The sequence below is a fragment of the Epinephelus lanceolatus genome, chromosome 4, assembly GCF_041903045.1.
Source record: "Epinephelus lanceolatus isolate andai-2023 chromosome 4, ASM4190304v1, whole genome shotgun sequence".
Lineage (NCBI taxonomy): Eukaryota > Metazoa > Chordata > Actinopteri > Perciformes > Serranidae > Epinephelus > Epinephelus lanceolatus.
Window position 1 is genome coordinate 43541171 of NC_135737.1, and position 6494 is coordinate 43547664.

The following is a 6494-nucleotide window of genomic DNA, read 5'->3' on the forward strand; positions in this document are numbered from 1 at the left end:
GCAACAGGTCATTCTTTAACAGAGTGTCTCAACTTCTCAGTCCAGGGGAGCAAACAACTCGTTTGTGGCTGACTTATAATGAAAATGAATAGAAAGAAAGAAATAATAAAAAAAAAACCCAAAATAAAATACGGCAGTGGACTGGCTAATTACAGAAAATATGAAATAACATCTGTTAAATACATATTTTACACCATAAACCGCAACTGTAAATGCACAAAATTAACCAAGAAATGTACAACATATTTTTCATAGGACACTTACATTCCAACAAGCTTCACCAAACACACGTGGGACTTCCCGGAGATTGCACTACTCCACACACAGTCAACAACCTTAAAATAGAGTTAAAACAATAATGTAAACCCTGTACATTTCTCTAGTAACAAAGTGAAATCACATAGTGCGGCTTTGTGCACGCCGAAATTACCATGTACTCGAGAACACCATGGTCGACGACCAGCTTTCTAAATGCCAGGACACAAACTCCAGTAGTGCCTAAATCAAACCATCTTGTTAAAATATCAACATATATTGTCTTTTCACATGTTTGTACATGGATATTTTACAAGATATATGTCTATTTACCTACTACTTTACACGATGGGACCGTCCACTCTGCATATTTCCGGGTTGTCCGCACGTAAAACAGGAAAAACAACTCTGGCACACATGCGGGGTAACAATAATATTACCACCTACTGCCGCCTTGTGGCCAAAGTTGGCAATAACAAGTGAGCCTGTGCCAGTGCACTTACAATCTGTTGTTACTCACTTTTAAAGGACATTACACCAAAAGGAAAACAACAAAGAACACATGTACTAACACTAAATTAACTAGGGGAATTATATCAACCCTAAAAGGAGAATAATACTGGATTTTACCACCCGGTTACATTTAATTAGAACTAAACTAATAACTTTAAACATTTTAGTTAACTGAAATGAAAATAAAAAAACAGACCTGAGGAAAAAAACAAAAAACAACTGAAACTATTTTGTGCACTAACACAACTCAGTAAAATAAAATAAACACGATGAGCATGAGGAGGCATCGATGCATATGTTTAAAGACACTGCTGTCTTCATGACTGTGAGTCAAGTGCCTTCATATATATTGTGCTTGTCTTGTACAACCTGTTCTGAACTTCTTAAATCTTGCCCCTGACAAATACCCCCCACCTACCCTAAAAAAAACTAAAAAAAAAAGAGCAAATCCACTCTGAAAACTAACTGAAACTAAACCTAACTAAAATAAAAAATTACCAAAATGCAAATTAATACTACAGCCCATCTTGTAACGAGATTACTTTAGCCACATTACAGTGATCTGTAATTTAAAGGCCCTGACAGACCAAGCTGACGGTCAGCTATTGGTCAATGTTAGACCGTCAATGAGCATCTGTCGCCCTAGTCGGTGCGATGTGTCATGCACCGCTGCCCCTTGTCAGCCCCCTGCCAGTGTTGTCAGAGCCCATCAGTGAATAACATTACTCTGACTGGCCATCAGCTTAGCACACAGGTAGAGAAATGGAAGTGAGGAAAGTAAACAAAAAGCTAAAGTCAAGAGGGAGTGAGACCAAAATAAACTTGTTACATAAGATACAATTATTTTTCTTTAACCACTGAGCTCTTTAGCAGAAATGTTTCCTGATGGTTGTGTTATTGTTCACTGGCGCATGGTAAATATGCTCTGTTCTTTCACCATTGGATTGTGTTGTTAATGTGCTAACTGGCTAACTAGCATCAAGACAGTCTTTTGGCTTCCCTTTTTGAATATGGATTACAGACATCTACCATCTGCTGGTGTAGAGAGTTATTGCCTCTCACACATGTGCAGAACGTACGTGCTGGTTGGGCATCAACTGTTGTCTATGCGTCTATTCATGTGCAACTTTTTGACCGAGCTCTGGTGACATGAGGCAATGCAGCAGTTTGGCGTGTCTGGGTCTTTAAGCAAATGTGGGCCAGGGGCATAAAATGAGGGGGCCAGTGTCCCCTTCCCTACCGCCTATCCACCTTCTTCCCGCCCCCTTGCTCAGACTACGCCCGTTTTCAAACCCATCCTTCATTTTGATCCTAACGACACACCTGTTGCGACGTTATCGCATCGACAAAATCTGTCCACAGACAGACATATAAACACCTGTCAAAATCCCTTAAAACGGCTTCTGTGGCAGTTCCTGTTACATTAGGTGTCCCCAGTGATGACAAACACACACACAGACTCACAAGGTGAAAACAATACCAGCCGCCGTCACGTTGTCACGGCTGGTAACTAATGAAAAATACAGAACTATAATAACTCTGCTCATAAACCTGCGCTCTTGTAATTCATAACCCCACCCCCTTGTGCAATTTATCAAGCTCTGACTGCAGAATTCGCGTCTGGTATTATTCCTTTTTTCCTGGAAATTACTTGTTGGTGCTGATTTGAAGTGTCACCCACATTCCTTGCATTTGTTTTGTTTTCACAATTATAAGTTCTGCATGAGACAACAGAGCCAGTGTAAACTGTTGTTCACATGTTCACCTGAGCAGGCCCGCCACATTTTCTCCCCTATGATACGATCTCGATCTGAGGCATTTCCAGGTGTGGGATTTGACAGATGAGTTGCAGCCCCTCTCACGATGTCAGTTTCCCCTGGGGGAAAACCCCTGAGACTCAGAGGCCTTCACTGCAAAGAGCAAGTACAAGCACTGGGACAAAGTCCTCCTCTACAGTACACTGTAAGACAGTTCAGTGCTCTGTTGTAACTGAGGAAATTAGAGGCCTTTGATTTTAGAAATTTTTAACTACCTTGCATATTTCTGTTTGAACTACGACCTGAAAAATGTTGATTTAGGCAGAAACATTTCCTGAAGTTTAAAGCTGCATCAGACAGGTTAGAATAATGACTGTGTTACTGTGTTGTCTTGAGTAACTTATCTTTATTATTTGTACTGATTTACTCTCCCCTGTTCACGTACACGTTCCTGCCTTACCGGTCTCCACAGACACTGCTGTGCCTCTGTATTAACATGTATGTTTCTTATGGAAATGTTTCATGTCACTCTTGATTCAGCTTGCTTTGAGGTGAGAAATTTCAGCCCGCTCTCATTCTGAACTCGTCAAATACGCTGCTTTGTCAGTGATTTCTAGCCTGGTAAGACCGTCCTGATGACGTGAGCTCAACATTCTGTTATGCTCTCTGTATCAGTCTGGACTCATCATGACAGACAAACTTCTTCAGCCTGTCAGCATAACCAAACACCAGGGAACATCTTCACCAAAAACGGAACCAGTGGATAAATCAAGCTTTTGCCAAATCCAATCGGAAGAACGGCAACTTCTTCTGTAAGAAACTCCACGAGTGCACACTGTTGTTCCAGTTTAATTGTTGTTATTGACTCTATTTCTGCAATAACTTCATGTATTGCTGTGTTTACTAACGTTAGAGTTAGCACTTGTTGCTTCAGGAGCTGCCATTACTGTTCTGCAGGCTGCGGCCTACATTTTACGTCATCAACTACAGCAATAATCCCCAGTTGACCTATGGCTAAGCCACGCCCCCTCCACTCACTCGGACAAACTATCAACATTCAGTGACCGGTGCTAAATGCTTAAATTATAAGACAAAGATTATAGGTCACAGTGTACACTTGTGAACCGCATCTCATTGCCGTCACCATCAAAAACAACAAGTTAAAGTGCCACTGAAGTTAAGGTTTTTGGCTCAGAATATGAGAAAAGGATAACGGCCTCTTTACCATTTTTAGATTAGATTAGATAGAACTTTATTAATCCCTTGGGAAGACTCCCTCAGGGAAATTAAGATTCCAGCAGCATTGGATAGCAGCACACAAAACGTAAAAAGTAAAAACAATTTGTAAAATATAAATATAAGATATATGATACAGACAGAGAATAAATAAGTAATTCCTTATTATATTCCTTATTGTGATGGCTGTGAGAGTGTCTCTCCGTTAGTTTGGTGCTACAGTATTTACACTGAATCATTCAGCATAACGTTTGCCAACCTTTGTTATCTCTGCCAATACAGATAAGTTAATGAAGCTAAGCTCCAGAAGTTAACGTTAGCTTAACTAGAGCCCTTTGGACAACAGCTAACAATGATGTACGATCACCAAAGTACAAAACTAGAACAAAATAGGCTAATGAACTCCCAGCAAACAAGGTGACATGATGAACAACGCAGCTAGGAGCTAACGTTAGGCTAACTTTAGCTAACGTTAGCTAGAGATGTTAAAGATAACTTTATATTTCTTTCCAGCAAAGTGACAATATGTTGCCTCAAACACGATGTTGACTTACCTTAGAACAGATGTAGACATCATTGTTAATCTTATTCACGTTGAGTTGATGTTGTGGTCTAACGTTACCACACAACTTTATCCAAAGGAGACACTTTTCTCGGTTGAGATGTGATTTAAAGTGTAAAAAATACACCTGGTCGCCCAGCCTCTCAGGATACCTTGTGTCAGAGTTGCATGTACCCCATGCACACCGTTTGACCATTTTTAAACTTCAAATCTCTGAAAAAGCTCATAAAACCCAACAAAACTGACTTTCTGTAATGCATTTCAATGGACGTCCAGGCAGAGAATGTCCGAGTGTATGGGAATGGCTATACGCACTGTGATTGGCTCATCGCGTTTGAGGGCGGGGCTTAGCCATATGTAAGTTGTCTGCGTCATAGACATATATACATAGACACCGCATCGACTGCCTGAGCGCGTCCTCGCCAGCCGCCATCTTGGATGGGTCTCGCTTCGCCTCCACAGTGCATTCACTTCTATTGAGGAAGGAGCTGTATGCACAAGGAAAATAGAATAACTCACTGAATTTTCAACTGATTTTCACGCGGTTTGGTTTGTTACAAACAGCACACATGTAGTTATGATACAGGATGCTTTCGTACATTAAAAATGCGGGATTTCATGCTTTAATACTTCCTGCAGATAGCAACAGCATGTTATTTAGGTCACAACACAGTTATTTTATTCACCTCAACCCCAGAGTGGGATGGATACATATATATACATACATATATATATATATATATATATATAGCCTATAGGCTATAGATAGATATACACACACATATACACTGTATAAACACAATATACACAATACAAAACATAGTATAGCATATTAATAAATTTATTAATATATTTTAATAAAGAAAAAGCTCTATTGTTGATTGAGTTTATTTCTCATACACACCCACTCTCTTTTATACCCACAGCCATCAGACTTAATAATTCTTTGTTAAATAGATGATCTTACAGACTTCTTTGAAATTTTCTTTTCGGGGATTAGTAAAGTTATTCTTATTACACTGACTGCTGTGATCCCTCAAAAGTAGTAAAAAACATTTTCAGTATTTACATAAACACTGAAATTAATTTTGGTATTGGTATTATAACTATGAAAATGGGACTGTGGTCAAGATAATTTGAAAAAAGATACAGAAGGATGAGCAGCAGGGGATATTTGCAGCACAGCTGGTGGAAAAGTGAATTTGTGCACAAAGGTGTGCTAGGCAAGGCAAGGCAAGGCAAGTTTATTTGTATAGCACAATTCAACACAAGGTCATTCAAAGTGCTTTACAGAGACATTAAAAGCAACAAGACACAATTTAAAACAATAAAAACAGTCGATTGAAAAGGGAAATAGAAATTGAGAATGATAGTGATAATAATAAAATACAGTAACATAAAATAAAAACAGGCTCAATACATTGAACCGTCAGGATAAGAAAAGAAGTAAAATAATAAAAGGCATAAATCAGCAGTGTGTAGTTAAAAAGTACGGGCAGCAGAATACAGCAGGTAAGTATTTAATCTAAGAGTACGCTTCAGTAAACAATAGTGTTTTTAGCCCTGATTTAAAGGAGCTGACAGTTTGAGCAAACCTCAGATCTACATATTATGCGATACATAATATGCTATACTGTCTTTTGTATTGTGTATATGGTGTTTATACAGTATGTTTATACAGTATATAAATACTATATATATATATAGCCTATATATATATCTATATATATATATATATAGATATATATATAGATATATATATAGGCTATATATATATATAGTATTTATATACTGTATAAACATACTACCTAAATAACATGCTGTTGCTATCTGCAGAAAGTATTAAAGCATGAAATCCCGCATTTTTAATGTACGAAAGCATCCTGTATCATAACTACATGTGTGCCGTTTGTAACAAACCAAACCGCCTGAAAATCAGTTGAAAATTCAGTGAGTTATTCTATTTTACTTGTGCATACAGCTCCTTCCTCAATAGAAGTGAATGCACTGTGGAGGCGAAGTGAGACCCATCCAAGATGGCGGCCGGCGAGGACGTCGGCTCCAATAGGCAGCGGCAGTCAATGCGGCGTCTATGTATATATGTCTATGGTCTGCGTGCATTGTCGTCCACGGTGCGGATACCTGATTGGCCCCAGTATGATTTTAATTTC